The 14,049-nt window shown below is 33.3% G+C and overlaps 1 long non-coding RNA gene across 2 annotated transcripts; it reads left to right on the top strand.

The window, feature by feature from the left end:
- The first annotated feature begins 6,794 nt into the window (after positions 1-6,794).
- Positions 6,795-12,536, top strand: LOC147394931 (uncharacterized). 2 transcript variants are annotated; one of them, XR_015181333.1, is made up of 6 exons: positions 6,795-7,327; positions 8,789-8,872; positions 9,486-9,671; positions 11,578-11,762; positions 11,862-11,963; positions 12,035-12,536. It is a non-coding gene; the product is annotated as an uncharacterized LOC147394931 (long non-coding RNA). The 2 variants fall into 2 exon arrangements; XR_015181332.1 differs by having other exon boundaries at positions 6,798-7,327; positions 11,862-12,536.
- The last annotated feature ends 1,513 nt before the right edge of the window (positions 12,537-14,049 follow it).

Here is a 14,049-nt window from a genome sequence, read left to right as displayed (position 1 = left end):
CAAATAATATGGTATTCTAAATTTTTAATGTGGACGTAGGCTTAGTCGAATGATGTAAATCTTGTATTTCTTGTTAGTTTTTTGTCACATAAATCCCTAGATGTAGGGACTCTTGTTCACAGAGATTAAATATGACTACATGTCGGATCATCCTAAAAGAATTCAATTATTTTTTGAAATAGATAGATAAGGTCCTTTACATGTTGGAACCCATTTTTCCTTTTTATTAGCTATAATATGAATTCTTCTCGTAGTCTCCCTATCCATAGAGTCAGTCGTTGGTTCCTTCCTTTTCCAACCACAATATGCTATTAGGTGACCTTGTCTCCCATGTGCCACACACGTAATTAGTGCCTGACACCGCGATCTGGTTCACCATGTCAACAATCATGTTGGCCATGACATCATTATGAGGAGAATACTCTTCATCTGTCGCTACATCAACAAACATGATCTTCCTACGTGACATATATAACACTCCAAAGTCTACATGGCACCATATTAGCAAACCCCTCTTCACATGGGGAGCAGATCCTCTGACGCGTTTCTCCTGCAGCTCCTTTTTTTTATAGTCCATAGAACATCAAATTGAATAAAGATAACACATATCTCTTGGATTCATGGTTTATATCATATTTGAAAAAAAATAAAATCAAAAAAAGATTTTTTGGGGCTCTAATCTAGTGTTTGAAATTGGACGGTCAATAAGTTCCTAAACATTAACGGTTGGATGAAACCTCCTTGATGATGTGGCATACACTCAACCGTTGGTTAGAGCTACAGAGGAAACATGCTACAGAGGATCCACTCCCCTTCACGAGGTATTACACCTCAAGCACCATCTAAATTTATCACCAATATATGTTTGGCGCATGATTTTAAAATTCAGTTTGACATATCATCTCATCTATTGATAAGATTAATATACCCTTATCTTCGCACTAAAAGGTAAAATGTAAAAAGGTATTATTAAAAAAAATGTGTTTAATTGCGTAGCATAATAGTATGAAATTATTATTCGTAACTGCCCATAATAGTGAAAAATAATCAGATCCATTAAAGCAATTGACACCTCATTTAGTGCCAATTAAATTATTATATTCGACAACAGCCAATCTGCAAGAAGTAGACATTTCTTTCTCCAAATGAGGATCCAACCCCATGTAAGTGTCATGGACTGGGGTATGTTTTGACTTTGACCGAGTTTTTAAGCGAAGACGGAAAGTGATTTTCCCGTTACACGTGAAAAGTGCAAACAAAAAGATTCCAAAAATGAGATTAACAAAGTGTAATCATACCCTTGAGTCCTTGACCTAAGTCTTCTTAATGAGATTAACAAAAATGACCTAATACCCATGGTCTTCAAACTAATTTAGCTAAAATCTCTTCGTTTTTTTCTTTTCAAAACTGATTATCTTCAAACTCTTCAAGATTTTGATAAATTATTTTTAATTTAGCGAACCTCATCTTTAATTCATTGTTAAAGCTCTTCATCTTTTTATCGAAAATTTCATGGAGGTATGAATTTTGTCCAATGGGTTGAAGATTATTAGTTTTGAAATGATTTTAGATTTTTTTTTTTTTTTTTGGTAATAGTTGAAGATGAGGGCGTTTGGGTCAGTTGTTGTAATTAGTCTATTAGTGGTGTTGGGTATTTGTATTTAGTGAATAATGCTCTCCATCTTGAATGGCTTGCACACCATCAATCCTCGTCTACTGTGAAATTCTTTTTTTAAATTCGTAACAGCGTAATTTCAACAAGATTTTCATTGGCGTACAGATTTGGCAAATTGGATTTTGTCTTACAAATGAACAATGCAGATTTCAAGGATTCATTAATAATCAAACTCACATTGATCTTTCAAATATATATATATCCAATAAAAAATTTCGACTTCCAATCTTGTTCGGCACCCATCAAGATTGTGTGTACGACTCATTTAAATAAATATTTATATTTAATAATAAATAAATTTTATTAAGAGATGCTCGATCATAAGATCTTATTCTACATAAATTGCAAATACATAATTTGCGATTGAATTTACATGTAAAAATGTCAATTCTGGTCGACAAATCGATTGAGTTGTGTGACAAATCGATTGAGTTGTGTGACAAATCAAGTGAGGAATGATTGGATATCTCGATTGGAGGGCTCAAAGATGTGTCACCCACTCACCCTAGTGGTCCAGCTCCAAATTTTAAAATCAAAATCGTGCTACAGTGACCTCAGCAGGAGACACCTTGACGTGGTGGAGCGCATGTCCGTAGATGCATTTTACTCATATCTTGAAGAAAATGCATCTATGGGCATGTGCGCGCCATCACATCAAGATGTCCTTCACTGAGGTCACTCCAACATTAATCTTAAAATCATGTGTTCATATAATGGTTTTAAAACTCGTTCGTGACTAATAAGGGCGGAGCTAGGATTTTCTTGTAGTGGGGGCAAACTATGGTTATTTATATAGTTGAAGATGAATGGTTTTAAGGAAAAATTTAAAGGTTTTTTTTTATTAGAAATTGAAAAAAAAAGGATATTTAGGTCATTTTCAATTAGTATATGAGAAGGCCCGGTCAAGAGGCAATGGTGGGAGGTGGGGGGGAATTACTCATAAGTTATTGGGCGAGATGGTCGATGTGAATCATCCTTCGAGCCTACTTGTCCCAAAATTCAAGATACTCATACCAATATTTTGAAAACCTCGACCAAATTTATGAAAATGGATCGGGTTCCGTAGACACATAAAGTTACTCATAAAATTACAATATTTTTGTCTTATATGGTTAAAAATGTTCGAAATGAGTTGATTTTTTGTGAGGATGATCTCTACAGTGAGGGGATCAACTTGTAAACATGGGGCTAGAAGTTTCATAATGGGCTGATTTTTGACAAGGATGATCTCCTCACCATAGAGATCATCCTCACAAAAAATCAGTCCATTCTAAATATTTTTGCCCATATAAGACAAAACACGTTGTAGCTTTATAAGTAACTTTATGTGTATACGGATCCTAATCCTAAGAAAATTCAGTTAGTAAGTAACAAAATCCGGATTCAGTTATTATTTGGTAGGCCTTCAATTCAGTTAGTTCGGATAAATTCATTATAAAATGATGTTTTTGAATTTCTTACCAAGATCCATATTCTTCAATCCCCTAAAAACCCTATCTTGTTCGTGATCGATAGATAAGTCTAAATTAATTCATTAATTTGTCAAATTAATCGGCTAGTCTCTTATTCGGAGAATTTTACGAATTTGATGTTGTTCAAAAGTTTATAAACTAATAAAAAATCTAGTCATAAGTTTATAAACTAATAAAAATAAAAATAATAATAATAATGATAGACTTATTTATATAAAAAAAAAAAAACGAAAAAAGAAAATAATGATGGCCCTACCTAGTGCCTCCTGTACTAATGGGCCTCACCTACTCATTGAGCTTTGTTCTTCAAAAGATGTAGTGTTTCTTGGATGGAAGTGGCTCATTTCCAACACGGATCCATATGCTTTTTGACTCGAAAATTAACCGTCATATTTTTGCCCTCCAAGTGTGCCACATGAGAGGTGGCCATCTATTGAATAATTCACAGCGGCCATCTATATTGACTTGCCCTATCGACTAAAGCCAGGCTTTTTCTAGAAAAATAAACTTGAATTTAGGGGGATTATATTTAACATTTTTTTTTTTGAGAAAAAAATAATAAATAATATTTTTTTTTTTTTGAAAAATTGGTAAAAAAAACTGGACATTAGAAACAGTCAAAAAACGTTCCTAAAGGTGTTAAAAAAAAATAGTCATAATTGTTGACTTTAAAAAAAAAAAATTAATAAAAAAAATTCAATCATTTAAAGACTGATTTTTGTTCCTCTTGATAAATTCTGTAAAATTATATTTTTTTTAATAGATTAATTTTTATAATTTCCCTTAAATACAAATTCGAACTGAATTTAAAGTTTGACGCTTCTTTTCATGTAGCCAACTGAGATGAGAGTTAAAAAAAAAAAAACACACACACACACACACACACACACAAAATTTCTAGGGATTAGTGCTATCTTATAGGGATACATTTTGTATAGAACATTTAGGAATCTTTTTCGATCTCACCCCAATTTTTAAAGCACGATATCAAACATAGATAGGGCTGCCAATGGATGGGCTCGGGCCAGGCTTCGTTGAGCCCAGCCCTACACTCCTATTGGACTTAAATTGGTTATGCCTAAGCCCGACCCTAATAGATTCAGACTGAGCTTAGTTGATTTTGATATTCTATAGAAAAATAAATAAATTCGTGTATTTTTAAAAATCATTAAATTCGTGTTTTTAACAAAAACTGTGTCTTATATCTGTCCTAATGGAAAAATGGTTACGCATCAAATAGACTTATTATTTATATCTTTTTAATTACCTTTTGTTATAAAATCATATATACATAAAGTGCAATGAACCCCCCCCCCCCCTCTTTCTCTTTGACACACATTATCATCAAAGAACCATAGATCATTTGCCTTGGGATACGTATAATCACAAATCTTTTTCTTATGTATCCCGAGACAATTGATCTACGATTTTGTGATAGGGGCGTAGGGGAGCATGTGTCATAGTGGGGCATCATATTATCATGCCTCATACATAAAATATACATCTAAAATACATTAATGGGTTGGACATTATTAAACTCCAGCTCGACGGGATTTAATAGATTGCAAAATACTAAGCATGGCCCGATTTTTACAGGGCGGAGCTAGGATTTTGCCCATGTGGGTGCAACGAAGAGTAGAAATAATTTTTTGGTGGCAACTATAAGTGAAAAATATTTTTGTGAGGGAAATAGTGACAGATTTTTTTATCTGCCACTATTATCTATCGCATAGACTTTGAAAATTCTCGTGGGGGCAAGTGCCCCGACTGTAAAACCGCCCCTACATGCCAGGCTAGGTTAGCAAGTCATTGAACTCAATTAACACCTTTAAACATAGATTGAGATTGTATTTTTTTTTTTTTTTTTTTTTAAATAAGAAAATATTATGGTGTGTTTGAAAGTCAAGGGTTCATGAGAGAGTTTGCAACTCACGCTGGTTACTGAAATTTTGGTGTTTGAAAAACTTTAGTCACACAAGTTCGAAATTCACCAAACTCTCCAACTTGCGTTTTTAAAGGATTTCAACATTCATCGAAAAGGATGAAAGTCGACAACTTTCGAGCTCTCAGCCCAGGACTCTCTCCCTGTCTCTCTCTCTCTCTCTCTCTCTCTCCTCCACCTCTTCTTCTTCTCCTTCTTCTCTTTATCTTTTTTTATTTTGGAAACCTAAAACAGGGTTGCTCCCCTCTTATCTCTTATTCTTCTTGAAAATAGGGTTTTTTTTTCTTCTTCTGATTTTTGAAACCTTAGCCTTGATCTTCTGCCTACAAATACAAAGTCTTCTAATTACTAACCCTAGGTTTTAGATGCTTGAATTGAATGCAAGCAATTAGTCTAGAACCATAACCCTATAACTTTCCTTTTGTCTCTTAATGATGAATTGAAGCTCTTCGCAATGCCAATGTTGTTATAAAAAAAAAAATAGAGTTTGCATCATCGGCTACCAAACATAGAAGTTTAAATCAACATTTACCTTCAACTATGAGTGTTGAACTTTCGAGACTTGAACATTTGAAAGTTCAATTCTCACACTCAACTAGATGTTTTAAGACACGCCCTTAGTCAACTTTTAGGCTCTCTATCAAACGAATGGTCGAGATGGAGTGACATTTCAGGGGATTTAAATGTAGCAAATCACTATGAAACATATACAATCACTAAGAATTCTGTATTTTAAGGTTTTAAAAATGACGTGAATCCCTATGAAACATTTAAAATATCTTGGAATCCTGTATTTTTACCCTCATTCGAATGTTTGATGCCCAATATAGAGAGAGCTATGCTTGGTACAAAGGAGGGAAAAAAAATAAGTACGATATGAGACAAGACACACCCAATTAAAGATTAAAACACACTCTTCTAAGGTTACCAAGGTTTGGCTGAATTTAGAATCCCAACATTACAAAATATTGTAACACTCGTTCAAACAATTTCAACAGTTGTTTATAATTATGATTAGGATCATATAAAACCCTAAACCAAAAAACAGAAATATAGCAAAAGAGAGAGAGAGATGCGATAAAAATCCATTTTTGATATAAAAATATAGATAAACTACATTTATTTAAACATTCTATAATATAATTGATTAAGCTTATCAAATTGGATCCTTATTGGAATTAAATATTTGATCTATATCCAGGACAACACCCTCGGCCCAAGTGGACTAATTTTCTTTAGAAAGCCCAAACTATTGTGGACCAACTTTGATTGCACTTCTGTGGCCCAGTTCAATCCATTGACTTCCTAGTGGTCAATAATTTGTGCTTCCTGCCTTGGACTTTCCGGGAATTTTTACCCTTTTTTTAATATATATGAATATGATTTTAAGTCCTTATTCCACCCATAGTTCTGAATGAAATAATATTTTTTTTTGACCTTGGAGTTTCAACTATTGAATATTTGGTCAATAATGTAAGAACATAGGGCAAAATCAATAGAAAAATGTTTTTTCTTGGAAAATGCAAAATATAGGTGTATGGTAGCACTATTTCATAATAAAAACATTTTTTCCCAGAAAATAATTTGTTCTTCATGTGGAAAATGTTCTCTCACACACCATCCTCGAAGAAAATGAGTTTATCGTTAGCACGAATATAATCATAATATTATTTAGAATAATGATTTCTAGACTCCCCCTCTGATATACTCTACGTACATGGCATGCATGTGTTAGAATCATACACTACAGGAAATTGTTTCTACGGCAACGAGTTGCAACGACGACCACATATAAACCGTCATTATATCCATCTTTTAGTGATGAAAAAATGTGATGGGTGTTTTTAAAATCGCATTTTTAATTGGATCTCTTTTCTTCTTTCCACATTTGTAGGGTTACTCCGGAAACAAGGAAGAAGAGCTCATCCTCTCTCTCTCTCTCTCTCTCTTTGCTCTTGATCGTGGTCTCGTGGTTGCGTACTCTCTTAAATCATCTCCTTTAATCTCAGTTTTTTACAGAATCAAAACTCGTTCTGCTACTCCATTTTTTACGCAAGTTTCAGAATCAAAACTTGGTCTCATGGTTGCATATTTTTTACTTTTTCTTCGAAATGGAAACCCTAATGCAACGATAGCGACTTTCGCAGAAGGAATCTTAGAGTAGATGTGATGATTTGTTGCTGGAGCAACAAGATAGGATTCAAAGTGCGATTCCTCACTGTAAGAGATTGTTTGGAGGTATAAATCTGTTCATAATTGATTTAAATTTGTTTGAATTTGAACAATTTTATCTTAACTTTATAAAATAGTGTTCAAATCTGTTAATTTTATTTAAATCTTCATTTGCTTTTCGAGATTGAGATTGTCTCTGCTCACACAATCTATGAACGATCTGTCTCATGAGAAGTCATTCCATTAAGAAAGAATTTTGTCTAGAGAAAGCTAATGTCGCTCGAAATTGAAACTATGTTCTTTGAATTCAGAGTGGAAAAAATAGGGAAAATGCTTTGATGGATCTTTATGCTTTGTTTTTCTTCAATTGTGTTTTGCTAGAGCGATTTGTAGAGAAATCGTTGAGTCTCTGATTTCTATGTTCTATCATTTCTATATTCGTCTAATCTAGGGCACAAGTGTACTTTATGGTTTAAATGCATTTCGATTTGTTTCTTTCAAAGGAAAAAAAGAAAAAAAGCATTTTGATCTGCTATACCTTCCCGTTCTTCGTTTAGATCTACAACAATACCAATATTTTTTTACTCAATTTCATGTAGAAGTGACCTCAATTGAATACATTTTAATGATTCAAACACCTTTGACTTATAATTGAAAAAAAATTACTCGATTTAGTGCCTCAATCCCTCAGGTTGTTGTTCTCTAGGTTTCAATCTCACCTTATAAAATATTGGTAACCGATTTCAATAATTCGTACTCTTTGTTTTTTGGTTTTTTATATCATTTTTGGGGAGTTTAGGGTTATAAATAGTACAAAAACCTTAGTTTAGGCTCATTTTTAGGTGTTGGATTCTTGCTTGTAATTGGTTGGTTTCCTCAAAATTTCATCATTTCAAATTTCATTTTCGATTATATATTCTTTTGATAACAAGAAGCTCAAGTGTGCAAAGCTTCATTAATTGTTAAGAACTTTTGTATAGTCTAACGGGCACAACATACTCTGGTGAAATTTTTATTTAATTTAAATTTTCATGTTTGTTTGAGTGCCAGTTGAAATAGTTTTCTAAGAGGAAATCTGGGCACTTTGTAAGCAAGTTGTCCCAATGTATCCCACAGTACAGCAATGGATGTGCACAATTGGTTATAAATCGAGCAATTTACTTTTCGCCCATTCCTTGGATGGGCCGTTGAGCGAAAATCCTAGCCATTACAAAAATGAACTGTTTATGATTTGTCTTAATCATCCAAGGAAGTGGCCTACCAACCATTCTTAGAAGCTAGATAATTCTTCTTAAAACATTTTCTTGCTTTCTAAATTTAGGTAACACACACTAAGAGCTTGAACTATAGTAATAATAATGATAGGCACATAAAAAACTGATCCATATGGAGTATTGGATATTTGAAGAAATATTATACCTTAAGAAAGATTGAGGTACACTAAATCGTCATGCTTTCTTCTTTGCCAAATATTCAACTTCTACTTTAAATTTCTAGTTATTAATCCTTTCTACTTCATCTCTTCAGGCAAATGCAGACATACTTTCTTTTATCTTCCTTTGCGTTGTTGACAATCTGGGTCTTGAGGAGGGCCGATAATGTCTAAAGAAGGTATATAAATTTGTTGTCCTTCAAGATAGTTGTTTTATGAGTAGCTTTCATCTTTATTAAAAGTTTGGGGGAGTCATTTATTTTTGTTCATTACATGTTAAGTCTTAAGATTCTTTACTATTGGTTTGCTAATATCGATTTTAATAGTTTTATTAAATTGATGTGTTAAAACAGAACATCTATGAGATAAATTTATATTTTAATGAAATGTTTAATACCCTTGTCTTGAGGTTGTTTGTTAAAAATGAAATGCTTAGTACCCTTGTCTTCTAGGAAGGATGAAAAAAATGAAGAGGTTGTATCTTAATTCTCTGTACCAATGTCCATATCTTTTGTGATGCTTACTCATTTTGTCAAAAATTTCTGAAGAAATGTTGGAAAAAAAAATAAAAAGTAAAAGTAAATAAATAAAATTGTTGGACATTAATAGCAAGACATTAATAGCAACAATTCTGGACAGATAATAAAGTTCCCCTCATTTCCAGGAAGAGCCTTTTTATGCATAAAAAAAAAAAGGACTGTTAGACATTATTAGCAGCAATTATGGTACAATTTTATGCAATCCAATGGTTATTGCATATGACGACACTAAATTTTCATGGTTATTTGTTAGGCTTATTGGGATTTTGTTTGTTGGGGTCCTAACAAGTGGATACACTAAAGCAACAACACCCAGAACAGGAAATTTCAAGTATATGGAGGAGATAGAAAGAGAGAAGCATGTTGTTTATCCAGATTTGGATGCCATCAACATGAGCAAGAGAAGAGTTCATAATGGACCTGATCCTATTCATAACAGGTGCATATATCCACTTAATAAACATCTTCATCCATGTCTACATATGTTCACACACACACACACACACACACACACAGATAAATCTTCCTATGTATGTCTATGTGGGTGTACTTGATTCAGAGACATAATTTTGTCTGACTTGGCATGTGCACCATAGCATTTTTTTCTTTTATAAAGAAGGGGTGTCCTTGTTGTAGTTAAGAAAATTTTCAAGCAGACACGCTAAAGAAAATAAAATTTTCTTGAATCATTTGATAAAATCAGGAGAAAACTAAGAAGAAACTGCATAGTGGGACAGTTTGAGCATTGGACTTCCATTGCATTGGGTCATAGAGTTGTTATATGTTCCTTTTGTTATGCATATTTATTTCATACTTCTGGATAAAAATATAGAAGTTAAATGTGTTATCTGTCATGGCAAATGTTTCTTTTCTCAGATTTTGGGAGAAAATCATTGAGCCCGTGACGTAGATAAGCCATAGACGAATCTCTCCTCAAACTCAAAAGTGTTGTACTGATATTATTGTACATGATAAACAACTACAGCTACATAAAAATAACATAAGAAAAGGGAAAAACTAATTTACTCCTAATATAAATGTCTCTTAGGAGAAGTAAAATAGTGAATTATGCCAAGGTTCATACGACTCCACCCCCTTTAAATCTTTGCAATTTGTATTAAATTTATAAGTCATATTCAGATTAGAGAGTGATCGATTAAGCCGGACTCTATCTACTTTTCGTAGTTCTAATTTCCAACTACCATTCACATTCAGAAAAATAAATATATGAAAATAATGTCTTTCTTACTTCTAGTAAGTACTAATGTAGAACAGAACCTTGTAGAAAATACCTGTTGATACTTGTTTTCCAAAGAACCAATTTGACTGCTGAAATCCTGACCAGTTTCATCAGCCATTCTTTGTACCTGTAATAAAGATATTTGATTAAAAAACCAAATCTAAATTACAAAGAAGTCCAAAACTAAATCAATCAACTAAAAACATGGTCCACAATTACCATAAGGTCTCTTATACTAGTTTGGTTTAGAAATTGAATTAGTATTAGTAGCTAAAAGGAACTGTAACAAAGCGAAAATTGTGATCCTAGGACCATAACATGATTATGATGAACAAAAATGAAACACATCACAAGCACAAAAATTATGAAATCCACTATTATAAAATTATGCAGAGTGGGGTAGGAAATTAGCCACTTGGATCCATTAGCTTATTGTACTGCACATTCCTTTGACAATTTGAACCGGGAAATGAAATATAATCTTTACATGTCTGATACCAATTGTTGAAAGGTTCTTCAAATCAGGGATCAGGGAATGTCTCTGGAATTGTGTCAATTGATATTCTTAGTTTTGGAACTGCTGTGGACTTTTGCTTCCAAGAATCGTAGTACAATTAATGCAATCATAAGTGCATCTGTATGAACACCTAAAAGGTGCTTATTAGGAGACAGCATCTTTGATAGGTAATCATATAATTGACTCAAGAACAAACACAGGTTTTAATTATGTAAACGCGTAACCCAACAGTCAAGATTTGTTTGTCCTCATAATACATACTCATGTTCCATTGATACTTTTCTTGACTTGCTATTATATTTCGAACTTACACAGTCGTGATTGTGTATTTTTTTTCTTGAATCATTTTTCTTGAGCCAATGGAACCCAAGCCTTATATTACATGTTTTGGTATTTTTGATCATTTATTTTACATTTGAATCAATGTAGGAGTATTTTTTGTTACGACCATATGATTTATAGCCATCTATTTACTAACTGTTTTAGATTGTTATATACCCATGGGCGAAAGTCTTGCCTCTTACATGCTTCCAGTTGTTTGGGCTTTGTATTTTGATTGGAGCTTTCTGTTTTATATCGTTTTGGCAGAGGCATGTAGCCGACTTCTATACCTCATTGGTTAAGACTGGCTATGGTGTGAGGGTGACTCCTTATGTGGATGAGTCTATTGTTGATGTCAACCCGTCAAACAAAGGCTTGTCTCCAGAATTTATTAGGTAGTTGAGAGAGATGAACCTCCCGAGTCATTACCTTATAATGCACTTTTATGAAGGGTAAGCATTATGACTTATCTATAGTGCAAGTATAGTAAACTTGATCCAATTGGATTAATTTAACCTCAACTGAAGTTGTTGTTTCGGCTTGTGTGGTAGGTACTTTAAAGAAGGCAACACCGTCAGTGTATCGGAGTGGTACAGAGGAATGCTCAACGGGATGCCAGTGGGGCAAGTGTATCCTACCAGCAAGTCTCGAGGGTATAGTTATAAGATGCAAAGATACCTCAACGATCGATGTGATATCTGTTTATATAACTGATATTGTGCAGGTTGCTGGGTGATGGATTTGGTCGTCACTAAAATGCAGGGTTGCTCGACGAACTTGAATGAGGAGTTCGTTTCTTATAAGGACAATGACTTCTCGGTTCGGGATTTGAGTTCAGGTTCATCATGTAGCAAGTAAGAGACCTAATCAGAGTAGGTGAATTTGTTTACTAATTAGAGAAGGTGCAAATTGCTTGTAAAACAGGTTGAAAACAACGAGGGGCATTTGGGTCTTTTCATGGTAGTGGCTGGGGTCAAAGGGGCTGTTAGCAATTTAAAAATAGGGGTATCTCCACTATTCAAGGTGTGAGAGAGTATGCCATCAATTTAAAAATATAGCGGTAATCTCCAATATTCAACAAGAAGTGAGGGTGCATGTGTAAAATAACACTAATTTTTTATTTTTTTAAATTTTATTTGTAGTGACGGCCATAACCGTAGTTATAAACCTCTAAAGAAAAAAGAGATCTACTATTTCCACACCAACTTTTACTATTGCTACACCTATTTTTTATTAATTACCATGGTAGGTGTGGCATTAGTAAAAGTTTGTGTGGGAATAGCAATTTTTTTAAAATAAATTCACCCTATAGCGACGGCCAGTGGCCCTCGCTAAATCCTAAATTTCATTTTGCAACACGTCATCCAACAACTAGGCTGGCTGTCGTTGAAGGCTTCAGCGACGTTTGTTGTAGGTTATACCGACGGCTTGCGCCGTCGCTATAACTAGAATTTGCTATAGTGATAGATTTTTTTCTTTCTTGGGGTACACGACAACCATCGTTTTAAAATTCATCCGAGACCGAGACGTATCGCCTGAGTTAACTAGGTATCGAGGTTGAACGAGACCAATTTACAAACCTATTTGAGATGTCCACGTATCGTGAGATAAGTAAGACGTCTCGGATGAGATTTTGCAAAATCTCGTCCGAACCAAATGATACCTAATAGCAATGAATAAAACGCAATACAAATGATATGTATCGGACGAGATTTTCAAAATCTCGTCCGAGTTAAACGAGACAAACGAGTTAAACATTCTCAACCCTATATTTTTTCACCAAAATCGATTTTTCTTCATCTTGTAAACCAAGTAAACAAAAAAAGTAAGGTTTTGGGAAAAAACTTCATTTTCATCATCCGATTCAAGACGAAATTGGACAAAGAAAATGAAACATATGTAACAATGAAAATGAAACATATATAGGGGGCGGTTCAAGGGATATATGTAAAAACAAAGCTTTTTCAAAATATGGGTTAGAGGTTTTATATTGAGTTGATTTTTTGCGAGGATGGTCACTATGATGAGAAGATCATCCTCACAAAAAATCAGCTAAATCTGAAACTTCTAGATCCATCAAAAGTGATTTACAAATTATTGGTAAAAATTGACAAAAAAATCGATGGTCCACATTCTAAATCACTTTAATGGGATTAGAAGTTTCAGATTTGACTAATTTTTTTTTCCAGATGATCTTCCCATCATAGAGATCATCCTCACAAAAAATCAGCTCAATTAGAAACTTCTAATTCATATTTTGAAAATTTATTTTATATATATATATATAGGTATATTATGATTTTTTTTTCTTAATTTTATGTTTGTTTGGTCTTCATTTTTTAATAGGAATTATTTTTGAATTTTTTCAGATTTTTTAAATGATTAAAAATCATTATCTCAATACCGAACAAGACAAGACATATCGTCCAAGTTAACTCGATATTGAGGCTAAAAGAGACGAGACGTGAAACCGAGTTTAAAAACAATGACAACAACACATATTTATGGGATGTGTATTTATGTATCCCGAGGAAAAATCTATTGTGTCAGGAGAGTAAGAAAATCACGACTCTATTATTACACAAAATTTTTAAAAATAACTCTTTTCGATATTTCCCTTTGTGCACTTAAACATTGACATTAAAAATTTATTTTTCTAATGATCATTTGCTTGCTAAATATTTTTATCAAGAAAAAATATTTTCTTTGCAATCATACACATTCAGCAACAAACATTTT

The sequence above is a fragment of the Akebia trifoliata genome, chromosome 9 (assembly GCF_017979445.1).
Source record: "Akebia trifoliata isolate Shusen 1 chromosome 9, ASM1797944v1, whole genome shotgun sequence".
In the NCBI taxonomy this organism is placed as follows: Eukaryota; Viridiplantae; Streptophyta; class Magnoliopsida; order Ranunculales; family Lardizabalaceae; genus Akebia; species Akebia trifoliata.
The sequence above is the reverse complement of the archived record's forward strand: the minus strand, read 5'-3'. Positions and strand labels throughout refer to the sequence as shown.